Source organism: Rattus norvegicus, chromosome 12, assembly GCF_036323735.1.
Source record: "Rattus norvegicus strain BN/NHsdMcwi chromosome 12, GRCr8, whole genome shotgun sequence".
Lineage (NCBI taxonomy): Eukaryota > Metazoa > Chordata > Mammalia > Rodentia > Muridae > Rattus > Rattus norvegicus.
This window is the reverse complement of record NC_086030.1, coordinates 43,131,695-43,144,584: the sequence shown is the minus strand read 5'-3', so window position 1 is coordinate 43,144,584 and position 12,890 is coordinate 43,131,695.

The window sequence follows — 12,890 nt, the reverse complement described above, 5'->3', positions numbered from 1 at the left end:
GAGACATCCTGGAGGGACCAGAAAGAAGCCCAGGCAGGCAGGAGGCGACATCGGCAAGTCCATTAGCGGTGCTGGAGGAGGAGGGGAGGCATCCTGCCTGCCCCCCACCCCCTACCCCCGCCAACACACACACCTCTTATCAGCGCAGCCGCGGCCCGCCGCCTTATTGCAGGTGCGCTGGCGCCGCCGAGTCTGCGGGGCCGCGTGGTGGCCTGGACGGGAGGCCAGGAGGGTGGCGGCGGCAGGCACGACAGCAGGCGGCGGGTGCGGTCAAGGCTTCTCACGCAGCAGCAGTGGGTAGAGGTGGAGGAAGAGGAGGAGGAAGAGGAGGAAGAGGAGGAGGTGGGGAGGAGGAAAAGGAGGGGGGGGAGTCAGCTGCCCTAAGCCCACAAGGCCCCTGCTATGACTTTGCCCAAGCTACCTGCAGGCAGAGAGGGTGGCCTCAGGGTCGTAGCACCTGACCAGACACCATGTCCTAGGACTTGTTTGGGGGCTTACACGGGACAACATCATCATCTTTACGTAGGTCACATTCCCCCCCCAAGATAACCCGTGGGGGCTTTCTGCTAGGCTATTTCCATTCTGTGGCCTTGGGTGAGGGCTTCGTGTCCAGGTACCGGCAAGGGCTCTGTGGAATTGAGCTTAGTGCTGGTAAGAAAGAGGGAGGAAGGGAAGGGAGATTCACCTACTGATCGCTTCGGGATTGCCTGGTGATATTTACAGCCCTGACAGGGTGGGAACCTGGGAGGAGGGGCTGATGCTGAACCCAGCTGGAGGCACTTAGGGATCTCTTTCCTCTGAGGACCAGAGTAGTCAGGAGCGGGTCCATGAGTCTCACTCCTTGGCGGCTAAATCATCTTGTGGGTCATGATTCTGTCTTCTTCCCGGATAACACAGAGCTCAGTCTTGAACCCAGAGTCACCAAGACCAGCACCCTGGGAGCCAAGCTCACAAGGAATGGAGCCCTGGCTCTCTCTTTTCCATTGAGACCTTGGGTCACCTCACTCCATCACCTCTGGGATTCCTCGGCCACCACTGTAACTCCTGGGAGCTGTATGGGAGGACACATAGACTGCTGGCCAACCTCTGCTGGAGGAATGCAGTGGCTAAACCTTTAGCTGAGTCAAGCCAGCTTCCACAGCCACAGCCCCACAGGGGACACACCCCACTGTCTCCATCAAAGACAGAAGCTCACCAACATGCTTGCTCCTGCCTTCCTAGGACTCGGGTCTCCTCCTTCCAGCAGCTTTCTCAGAACACTTGACGTCACCCAGACCTACAGGTTCCAGCTCTCCGTGCTCCATCCCACCTCCTGGCCCGTCTTCCCTTCCTCCTGCTGGTTCCTGTTACTGGCATCTGATATCGCCTCTTTGATTCTGGGAACACCTCTCGAGAGACCCCTCCTTCCCGCTCTGGTTCAGGAGCATCACCCTCTGTCCTCTCAAGGGCTGTCAGTCCAACAGGAGAGGCCACGAAGCCCTTTTCAGTCCAGGGTTGGGGAAAGCGGTCTGGAGTTGGAGGAGGGAACAATGGGGGAAGGCTTCCTGGAGGAGGCCTCTGTGTTGAGTCCTGAGGGATGAATGAAATTAGTCAGTTAACCTAGATAGAGTTGTTGTACCCAAATGAGTTAAGCAAATGGGACACACACCTGCAGGAAGGGCAGGGGGACATTATTCTAAGAGGAACCTAGATATCTTTGTGGAGATGGTGACCTTTGATCTGCTCCTATAAAAGAAGTAGGACGGTTGAATGGCCTGTTACAAAGTGTGTGTGTGTGTGTGTGTGTGTGTGTGTGTGTGTGTACACGAGCGTGTGTGAATTGTGTGTCTATGTGTGCATGTATATGCATGTATGTGTATGTATGTGTGCACATGTTTCAAATGACACTGCTCCCTAGATGCAGGAACACAGAATGGTCTGTGAGGGGGACAAAGTGGTTCCCCCATCAGCCAGCAATGGCCGCCGTATGGAAAGGGGTCCCTGATAACTGATGTTGTCAGCTCAACAGGTTCTAGAATCACAGTAGAAACATAGAAGCTTAATTGAGATTAGACAACTTGTCCTAAAGGTGGGCAGACCCTGGAAATGGGCTTGGTGGTGTGCCAGGCTACAACAAGAAGGGTACCCCAACAGAGCTCTCTGCTTCCGGGACTGCAGACACAATGTGACCATCTGTCTCCAGATCCTGTCCCTGCCTGGCATACCTTCCTTGCTACGAAGGATCTCAGCCTTCAAACCAGAGCCCACAATTAAACCTCTCCTTCCTTAAATGACTTTAGTCAGGTGTCTTGTCACAGCCGAGACACCAACTCGTTATCACCTGTTGGGACAGGCTGTCTGACATTCTGAGATGTGTTGGTCAGTTTCAGCTAAAACTTCCCATTTTATTTGGCCCCACTATTCAGCAGAAAAACATGCAGAAAACAAAACATAAAACCGTCAGGCACTGGGAGGACTGAAGTAAGCACTCTCTGGGGCCAGACTGAGCCCTGGAAAGGCCATCTGGAGACCCCGGGGGATGGAACCCGGATGCTGGCTGAGAGGGCAGACGGACCTTCTGTGCAAAGCAGGAACCTCGGAATGAGTGACGTGATCATCCTTGATCCCTCAGGTATCCACGAGGCTTCTCACCATGCCGCCTCCTTGGAACAAGTGCCCTCAGGTTCAGACGTCTGCACTGTTCTAGAACCCTTCTTTTAAAGCCAGCTCCTCCTGAGAAAGCATCTTGCGCTGTGACCCTTACAGCTCCGGGTTCAGATGGAGGCTGCCACCCTCCAGGTCTGAGCTCTTCCTTCTGGCTCCAAGGGTCCTTCCGGGACGGAAGGATGCCGAGCCTTCCCCTGTCTCCTCCCAACCCTTGCCCGGGTCCTTTCTTGGGGCTGGTTCTATCCTTTCTAGTTTGCATCATCATTAAGCCAGATGTTGAGCCACACTAGGAAATAAAGCAAATGAAATTGAATAGGAAGAAACTCGTCGACATTCTCTCCAGACAAGCCAGAAGGAAGTCGCCCATGCAAACCCCCGAATTAAGGTGGCAGCGCTGGGAGCAGAACCTTCAGGAAGGAAACCTTTTAGCTGAAACCAAGAACATGCAGGCTGAGGTATTTCATTAGAATAATGGTCTCCCTCGGACCGGCAATTTAGGAGAAAGGTTAGTAGCTAAGTGTGGTCTTACCCCGAGGATGCCAGGAGGCTGTAGGGAGAGTCTACACCAGCTGCAGTCTGAAGCTAGGAGTTTGGTTCAGTCCTTGGAGCCTTTGGGCTTATTTCCCTGGTTTTGAGGCCTTTGCATTGAAGATAAGCTTTGTTTTCAGACATCCAGAGGAAGCTTGGCTTCGGTACTCTGATGGAAGGCTCTGATTGCTCTCCCATTAGTTAATTGCCTGCAGACAGGTCTCTAATGATCCTCAGGGTTACCCCACAGGCAGGGGGATTAAGGGCCTTCTAAATTCACAGGATCCTTGCCAGGTGTACCAGTGATTGAGAATCCAGCAAAAACTGGACACAAGCCATGACTGCGTGGTCTTGGTGCCTCTACAGGGGGTGTCCGGACTTAAGGATGCTCAGCTAAGTGGAGGGGGGGGGGAAACTTACACCCTCGCAGGTAAACAAAAGGTGATGGGGGTGGTACTATGTGTTTACCCATGCTTGTAACAGTAGGCAAACGTGGAGACATGGCTCTCTGGCAGTGGTTCTCAACCTTCCTAATGCTGTGACCCTTTTAAACAGCTCCTCTGACTGCGGTGACCCCCTAACAAAATTATTTTTGTTGCTACTTCATAACTGTAATTTTGCCATTGCTAGGAGTCAGGCTGTAAATATCTGTGATTTCTTAGGTGACTCCCCGCCCCCCTCCCACGAGAGGGTAGTTTGACCTTGAAAGGAGTTGTGAGCCACGGGTTGAGAACCACTGCCCTGTGTGATTGACACTCTATATAGAAAGTGGCCATTAAATGTTCCCAGGTTTTCTCAATATAGCTTTCCTGTCGCCTTCTGATAAGGGTGCCTGGTTGTTAGATGGGGGACTGCTCGAGGATCTTGATTCTGTCAGCAGACACAATTTCCAAATAACATCACATTCCTGGGTAGTAGGGGTGAGCAAGCCAGTCTTTCTAGTTTGGGGCACAATGAGAGAGCCAGCGTGGTCTTGGAGCAGAGGGTGGAGGGAGAAGAAGCAGCGAGCCCAAGGCTTGTAGATGGCAAGTAGATGCTTAAAGGGGATGTGAGATATGATGTTTGTTGATGGGGTATACTGAACCATTAGGGCTGTGATATTTGAACCAGAGCATGAAGAAAATGAAAGACTCAGGAAGGTCGAATATGGTAGCCCATGCTCATAATTCTAGCATTTGGGAGACGGTAGCATTAGGATCAGGAGTTCAAGGCTACTCTTGGCTCTTAACATATAATGAGTTTGAAGGCAGCTTTGGACATGAGACCATGTCTAAGAAAACCAAAAATACTGCTGATACCACTACCACCACCACCACCACCACCACAGTCTTCACCACTGCCATCACCTTCATTACCCCTATCACCTTTGTCATAACCATCATCATCACCCTCATCATCACCATCGATACCATCACCATCTCAAACACCACCATCACAAGCATCATCACCATCATGATCACCAACATTGTCATAACCATTATATTATTACCATCCCCATATCATGACAAAATCCACCACCACTACCACCATCACCACCAATAAAAACCACCAACAGAAGAACCAGGAGGCTGCTGCTTCCTTCCCAAGCTCTTTAAGCTCTCCTGTAACGAGACTCCATTTTCTCTATCAAATCGAAGTGTTTAAGGTCTTCATGAGATTTTTTTCTTCATGAGACACTGATGTCTTAAACTAACACCCCCACATAAAGGCATTAGAAGCCAGTAAGGATTGACAGATTATTAAATGAATATTAACAGTATTCTTTGAGCACTCTGAGTGACACCAAGGAAATATTCCTAAAGGAAATGGTTGGGTTAGCAGAGAGGATGAACTGGCCTTAGGATAGAGGGGTAGAAAGAAGTTAGCACGGGCTCTAAGTATCTGTGAACTTGACCACATGCAAGGTGGCCTATTAGTGCCCTAATGTCTCTGTTTTATTGTGAGACAGGATCGTTAAAGCACTAGTGGGCCCACTGTGGGTGTCACTATTCCCTAGGCAAAGAGTGCTAGGATGTGTATGATATTTTCTGTTGCTTAAAACTGCCCTGGCTGGAAACTTAAAGAGAGAAAGGGGTTACTTTAGCTCATAATTCCAGGCTATGGTCTACTATTGAGAGCAAGTCAATGTAAGATCTTCCAATCTCCAGTCACGTCACACCCACAGTCAAGAGCAGAAAGAAAGGAATGCATGCTCAGTAGCTTGCTTGCTCAACTTTATTTCACCACAGCCCAGCACTCCTTGCCTAGGGAATAATGCTGCCCACAGTGGACTGGGTCTCTGTACATCAATGAAGACAAGCCCCAACAAAGATATTCCAAAAGGCCAACCCAAAGTAAGTGGCCCCACATAGAGACAGAGACTAGTTGCCAAGTAGACAGAGCTAATCAGTCTGATCTAATCATGTAGCCCAGACTGGCCTTAAGCTCAAAATCTTTCTGCTTCTGCCTCCTAAGGGCTGGGATCACAAACCTGTGCCAGCATCCCTGCCTTGTCTGAGTTTCCTACTGGCAGAGTGAGCTGGTGACCTCCATCCTTCCAGCTTCTTACACATAGTAGGTGAGTTATTGTTGCCCAAGGACCCAGTACTGAGACTGACACATATTGGAAGCCCTGTAGACATTGTTGGGGATGCTTGATCCAGGTCCTAGAGAGATGACCTATGGCCATGAGCGAAACCAAATCCTAAATGCCGTCAACCAACTAGCAAGATGGGAGATGTCTCACCTTAGACTCTAAGGCTTAGAGAAAGGTCCCTGGTCTACAGCACATACAGCAATCTGTGTGAGGATGAGACTGAGCGGCAGAAAGAAAGGGTGTTCTGGATGAGCCCGGCTTGATGAACCGGGAGGATCTGGTCACACAGGTGATGCCCAAGGGCGTTTCTCACAGAAGTAATGGGGCAAAATGGGCATGAGAAGAAGCTTTGTGGTTTTCAAGGCTGGATCGTAAGGTCACGGGGAGGGGGGTAGGAAGTGAGGGGAGTAGTGGTTGAGAAGAAACGGTGGTTGTTCCGCCAAATTTTGCCCTTGTTTTGCTCCAACAGATAATCAGAGCAAGACACAATGTATCCAACCGACCTAATGGGTGTAGCAGGATACAATGTCTCCAACGGACCTAATGGGTGTAGAGTCTTGACGGCCTTAACCAGTCAGAGCAGGCGGAAGGTGTCTGTGCTCCTGCGAGCAGTGTCATACCGGTGACACTGGATCGGAAACTTCTGCCAGAGATGAAAATGAAAGCACCTGTCACAAGGGTGGTGGGCGGGGGTGTGCTACATCCCCCTTCTTCCTCCTGAGTGCCTTGTAACCATAATCCCATCCTAGGACTTGATGACATTCGTCAACAAGTACAGCCCTGCCTGCTTTAAGGAAGGAAGGGTGTGTCAAAATTGCTCAAGGAAGGCTGACAAGGAGAAAGTCAGAGGTGGAGACAGGGATATGGAGACTCCCTGGGAGGTCCCCGGGGCCCCATCCTCTCAGTCAGCCGCCTGCACTGGGGGGGAGGGGGTGTGTGCGGGGGTGTGGACACAGTTGGTATCTTAAGTGAGTTTAGGATTAGAAGGTGAATCGCGGTGAGATCCCAGGTGTGTCCCTTACCACATGAATCACCTCGGAGAGCATTAGCTCAAAACTCACAGCCTGGGGTGGCAATTAGCGTAATTAAGCAGCCTGAGTTTGCTGGAGTTGGAGGCAACTTGGAGCAGTCAACAGGGCAGATGAAATTCGGGAAGCTGGGGGGAAAGAGGCCTTCGGGAAGAGACTGAGTGTTGCTGAGAGGGCACCTCGGAGGATGGGAGGATGTCCAGGACCCCTTCTGAAAACTAGTTGTGGCTGTATCCCTGTGGGTGGAGAGTCTGCCCAGCATGCCTGAAGCCCCGGCTACCATCCCCAGCACTGTGGAGGCATGGGAACAAAGGTTTAAGGCCATCCTTGGCTACATAGAATGTTTGAGGGTAGCCTGGGGTACATATAACGTGTATGTGTGGTGTGTGTGTGTGTGTGTGAGTGTGTGTGTGAGTGTGTGTGTGTGTGTGTGTGTGTGTGTGTGTGAGAGAGAGAGAGAGAGAGAGAGAGAGAGAGAGAGAGAGAGAGAATTTTTGGGAAATTAAAGCTTATACTTGTGTTGTTTTGCTGCCCTCCCCTATCCTTTCCCTCCCCCTTTCTTCCCCCCCTTTTTCCCCACCCCCTCCTCCCCCTTCCTTCACTGCTTTATTCTTTCATTCTTTCCTTTCATTCCATTCCTCCCTCCTTCCCTCGCCTTTTCTGTCTTTCTCTTTGGAGACAGGGTTTCCTTCAAACACACAGTCCTTCTCCCGAGACAGGGATTGTGGGATTGAGGGCTTGCCTCACCGAACCTGGCTTTTCTTTTTTTTTTTTTTTTTTTTTTTTTGGTTCTTTTTTTTCCCGGAGCTGGGGAGCGAACCCAGGGCCTTGCGCTTCCTAGGTAAGCGCTCTACCACTGAGCTAAATCCCCATCCCTGAACCTGGCTTTTCTTACAAAGCCTACAGCCCTCCCTGGGAACAGCTGTCCTGTGACTGGGAGAGACAGAGTGTCATCCAGGCCTAGTCCAGTTCCACCTGCACGAAATTAACCTGAGGGGCGTGTCCCTGTTCTCAGAACAAACTTCTCACACACCATTTCTCACCAGAGAACTGCTGTGGAGGGGTGTGTGTGTGTGTGTGTGTGTGTGTGCGTGTGCGCGTGTGCATACCTCAGTACGTGAACTCAGACTGTCAGGCTTAGCCACAAGTGCCTTTTACCCTCTGAGCCCTCTTGTCAGACACTTATTCAGAATTCTGAGAAACTTGGTCAAGTATTGTAATAACAAGTTTTTTGTGACCTTAGAAAAGTAAGACCATAGCGTACATGTCAAAAATAAGTGTTTTGGGAAAAGAAACAGTGGTGAAAGAAGTGCAGGGTCCCCATGACTCGGCAGATCTAGCCCGCTTTAAATCAGGAAATATGGATGGAACCTTCCAGAATGAGTCTTGTGCAAATGTTCATGGCAGTATCCCCCTGTTCCCAGTGTGCATCTCTGACTAGTGATGACTCCCCCCCCGGGGGGCGTGACTAATGGGACACAAGGGCAGGATAATTCCAATTGTCACAGTGATCACCCCTGAGATCTCCCAGGTCATTTGGGGTTAGAACCAGAAGCTCATGGACTGGGGAAATGACCGGGAGGGTGGAGCACTTCCCTAGTATGCAGGGAGCTCTGGGTTCGACCCCAGCATTGCTTTAAAGCTGGCAAGGCTGGTGGTGCACCCTTGTACATCAATCCCAGCCCTGATGGTCAGAACTTCAAGATTGTCCTTAGCTGCATTGTAGGGAGCCATATTGGATTTGGGTCTGGCCGCCGAGATCTTGACGATAGAATCTTGCTTGGTCTCCTTCTTCTCTCGCCCCCCCCCCATTTAGGCCCAAAGCGCCCCTTCGGGACCCTGAATAACTGGGTCCCTGCTGGCGGGGACACTGCATAATGAATTAAAGGCCAGTCAGGACTACCTGAGACCCTGTCGAAAAACAATCAAACAAGAAAACAAAGGAGCAGATACACAGTAGGTGATCTGTGAAGCACAACGGTACCCCAGGCATTTCCTAGATGCTAAAGATGCAGCAGCAGCAGCAGCAGCAGCGGCGGCGGCGGCAGCAGCAGCAGCAGCAGCAGCAGCAGCAGCAGCAGCAGCAGCAGATCCCTCAGTCCCACCCAATTCTTGGCTGTTCTAAAAAGTTGCCCAGTGTCTTCAGCCATTCCAGAGATGTTAGGTCACAGGGAGAATTTGCAACCACTCCCAGCCTCTCTTCAGGAGGAGTCCCCTCCTTCAGGAGGAGTGCTCCCCGCAAGAACCTCCTCGCCAGTTTAGCAGAAGTGAGATTCCAGAAAAGGCAGGTGTGGAGGTCTGAGCCTCTCGCAGCTCCATAGAGCAGTGCTTGGCAGATGAAGACCAGTGGCTGACCTTGGTCTCCAGCCTGTCTTCCTGGCACACAGCCACTAGCTCATTCACTCACATGCCACCTCTAGGTGCTTGGAGAGGGGGCTCAAAGGGCAGGGTGAGAATATTGGGACGATGGCCCTCTGCTCCAAAGAGTCGGGACGTATCTGTTGTCTGGAACATTCCAGAAAAAAAAAAGTGTGTATGTCCTTTGCTGTCAGGTGCCCAGTGCCCCAGATCACTTTATTTTTCTAAGGAGACGGTAAGATTGAAGGTGAGAGCTGCCTCACCCTAGGGTCTAGAGCCCAGGGAGACTTTCCTCCCATTTCCTCCCATCTTACTGGGTCAGGATCTCTGGACCTCTGCTCTGTGGACTTTGCTCCTTCCTCTGTACCCCCACCTGGGTCTCTCCTTAATCCTGTAATAAACCCTAGCAGGGTATCTGGGCCTTGTTTGGTTTCTCAGTCCAGGCAAACAGATGTCTTTGGACAGGAAGGGGTCATTTCCAACCCGGGGTTATTGCGGTACGATGGTGTACGGCATTGCTTGTGAAGCATGGCTGTAAACCACAGTGGAAAAACCGTGGGCCACACAGTGACAGGTGGGATTCACCTTTATCTTCCATCAGCTAAAGCTTGTCTTCGCTGCGGCTATAATTACAGGTGTGGCGTTGGGATGCTGAGAGCTCCTTAATCCACACTCAGGGGGCAGATCCAGCCCCCCTCCCCAAGCTCTTGGTCTTTTATTCTCTGTCAAATTCATTAACCATGTGACGCCCAAACAGCTCTGGGCTGATTTCTCACACCAATGACTTGAAGGTCCCTGCCTGTGTGCGTAGGTTAGGGACAAGAGCTGAATGCATCATGGACAGAAGGGTCGGTCATGCATACAACCACCTTGTAAACCCGCTGGCTCTACCCAGGGACCGGACCTCGTGTAGACCCCTGCTTTCTCACCTGTAAAACAGTGTATCCGTGGTTGTGGAGGCGCTTTGCCTTGCAAGCTTGAGGATTCCAGTCTGAACTCTAGTGTTGTAAAATTATAAAAAAAAAAATGTTGTCTTGTACCCCAACTAGATCCGGTACCGCAGTGCCCCAAGATACCTGGTGGATATCTTCACCTCAGTCAGTAAAGCCTCTCACTTGCTTTGCTCCATCCCATAACACACTGCCAATGGCCTCTCTCTGAGCCTGGTAACCATCTCTCTACTCATCCAGTTCCCAAGGCAGGCTGCCACCATGCCAGAAATATACATCCCAACTCTGTGGCGGCCCAGTGTCTCTGCCACCACACACTCTCCCAAACTCAGATCTCCACAAGAAAGAACACACAACACAATAACCTCTGATCCAATTGATAAGATATAATTGCCCACCTAGACATACAAAGCCCTGTACACATCCATCCCTTAAGAACATCCATAACAGGGGTTGGGGATTTAGCTCAGTGGTAGAGCGCTTGCCTAGGAAGCGCAAGGCCCTGGGTTCGGTCCCCAGCTCCGGAAAAAACAAACAAACAAACAAACAAACAAACAAACAAAAGAACATCCATAACAACCTGTAAAGGTACAAAGTGGAATCTTAACATCCGCCTCTATGTTCTCTCAGCGGCTTCTTCCTCCAGTCCAGTCTCCCCCTCTTCCCTCAAACTTTTCTCCCGCCCATCCTTCCTTCTCTTCCAATGACATTCCTCGTTCTATCTTGCACCTACCTCACTTGTATGACATCATCCTACACTTTAGGATCCACAGACAAAAAGCTGGGTGTGTGGTGCTTGGAAGCCAGGTGCTTGAGAGGCAGAGACAGATCCCTGGGACTCACTGGTTAGCCCAGCTTGCTACTTGATACGATTTAGGATAGTGGGATGCTCTGATTCAAAAGACAGGGCCTGGGCCCTGCAGAATGTAGCCACGGCTATCCTTTGGCACATATGTGTACAGTGTTCCCCAAGTCCCTTTGAAAACCTTCACCCAAGATCCCAGGGAGAGAAAACAGCCCTGAGCAGTACCAGGACCAACTTGGTTCTGAGCATGTTCAGGGGCAAGCGGATCCCACCTCCTGCTTAACGCGTCAGGGTCTAAGCTCCCTGTTGGAGACGTGACTGTAGATACTCTCTGGTCTCTGACCTTGGGCAAGAGTGGAGATGGGGATCGCAAGCCAGAAGTGAAAGAGAATGGAGAGGTGCCCTGCTATCGGGGTCTAATGGCTGTGGGCAGTCTTGCTGGTGTTGATGGGCAGAGCCCAGGGAGGCTGCTTAGTAACTGTTACAATGCTTAGTAAATGTTACAATGTTACTTCTTCCACTTTGGCAATGGAACCAAGGCTGAGGAATTGGTGCGGCTTCCTCCTCCTCCAGGAAGGTCTCCTTGAACACTCTGGGCTCAGTAGATGTATCCTCCTGCTCCTGAATGCTCCTGCCTGTGCACTCTGCCACTTTGGTCCTTATACATGGTATCCAGAAGGTCCCCTAGCCTGGGTTAGATCTTCCCCGAGTTGTCCTCTGACCTCTACAGGCACACCGTGTGCGTAGAAACTGATTTATACCCTCCTCTGCATGCACACATACATACACATTTTAGAAAGTGTTTGTTGAGTCAATAGTGGATGGATTATAATGGTACCCTGAGCCTCAAAGAGATGTCCTCTTTGTCCCCCTGTCTCCAGCTGGCTGGGTATGGCATCAAACCTGCTCCCCACCCTAACTTTCCAGTTCTTGTGCTCTCCTAGCCTGATGAGAATGAAGGGTAGTTCTTACTTTGGATGGAAGTGTTCCCCATAGTTACGCTCTGCTGGAGACTAGATTTGCTCCCTCACCTCTTGCCTACCAGCCCCTCCCTATCCAGGGGAGCCCTGAATTAAGACAATTGCACTCTGGAGAGAGGAGCCTGCGAGTCTTTTCTTTGACTTTATTCTGGAAAGCAATGCTTGTGCCCCACCCTTCCCCCAGTCCCCAGGAAAACCTTCACCAAAGACCCCAGGGAAGGGCTATGACTGTCTCTGCTCTGAGTGGGGGACTGGGTAGTAGAGGGGCAAGCAGGTCCCACTTCCGATTCAATATTCTGCTCTGAGCTCAGAGCACACTCCGGGGATCACCCTGCCCAGCCGAGAACAATGGCAGCCTGAGGGAGGGGCGTGATGGATTTGGGGCTCTTTCCCTTTGCAGGGATCTCTCAGCTATGGCGCCAGTGGCTCTCCAGGCTTGTGATCATCTGTGCGGCAGGTGGGGATGCTGATGGGGATTCAGGATGCTGTTTCTGGATTCGGGATTCTGACATTTCACAGAGCCAACTGGGAGCGCGGTAGGCCTGGGGAAGAATCCATTTGGTTTCGAACTGGGAACAAGGGACTGAGGCACATGTTTTATGTATCAAAGCAGACCTAGCCTCCAAGTTCTCCCAACATCCCTCAATCCCTAACCTGTATATCCTGCCCCCAACCTTGAACTTTTTGGGGGACAGGGAGGAAGGGGCTGGGTTGCCTCCCCCGAGGCTCTTCTCTATACAATCCAGATGTTTTGGTGTCTCCCTCTCCTCTTCTCTCTTTGCATTGTCACCCCTCTTCTCTCTCACGCACACTCACCCTGGCGACTTCCCTGGCCTTGGTCTTTGGGGTCGGGTGAACTCACCCGCCTGAGAGCAGCTTCCCAATAAACACACATTTAATATAATCTAGTCTGGTTTAAATTGGCTCATTTCACTGGAGTCAGAGAAATAGCCTATCAGAATCCACCAAGACTTCCCCTCCTCCTTTCCTCCCTCCTCTTCCTTTTTTTTTTTTTTTTTT